This window comes from Tupaia chinensis, unplaced genomic scaffold, assembly GCF_000334495.1.
Source record: "Tupaia chinensis unplaced genomic scaffold, TupChi_1.0 Scaffold000451_2, whole genome shotgun sequence".
NCBI lineage: Eukaryota > Metazoa > Chordata > Mammalia > Scandentia > Tupaiidae > Tupaia > Tupaia belangeri.
The window spans coordinates 821,291-821,977 of record NW_006159958.1 but is presented as its reverse complement, the minus strand read 5'-3'; positions in this window follow the sequence as shown (position 1 = coordinate 821,977).

Genomic DNA, 687 nt, shown 5'->3' with positions numbered 1-687 from the left:
GCTGGGGTGGGGGTGGGGGTGGAGTCAAGACTAGCCCCCGCAGCCTCGAGCGAGCTTCCTTCCATGGGGCTGAGAGGGGGCAGTGCAGGAGAAACTGCCCTCTCTGCTGAGGCCTTGTAGATCCCACCTCTGGCCTCTCGGTTCAGAGCCTGAGAACCCTCCCGTGGTCACATGTACACACGCAGTCTCTACTCGGGCTCCCCCGGGGCCAAGTGCCAAGTCTTCGTATGCACCCAGGGATCTCCACGTGCAGAGATGCCTTTACAAAGCTCCTTCTCCCCATTCTTCTCCCCAAGTGTAAGCAGCTATAAACTGCTCAGATCTTCCCTATCTTCCACTTAATGATGTGTTTTAAAGATCAGTTTATATCAAAACACAGCTGTTAAGTGCTGGCCTTTTTTCTTTTGACCCGAGTACTCCAAGTAGACACAGCAGGTTGTTTAACCAGTCCCCGATTGGTGGCTATCTGGGTTGCTATAGCAATAGTACGCGTTTCTTGCAAGAGTTCACTTAAGTTCTGAGAGCTCTTTGCCAGCCTTACCGAATGGGGATGCTCAGCGGGTTTAAGAACACAGGGACCTCTGGCTGGTCATGCCAAAACCTGCCTTAGAGAAACAGCATTACAGTCCCGGCCCCTGGCCCTCTCTTGGGTACTGTTCTGAGCTCTGAAACACCCCCCCACACACA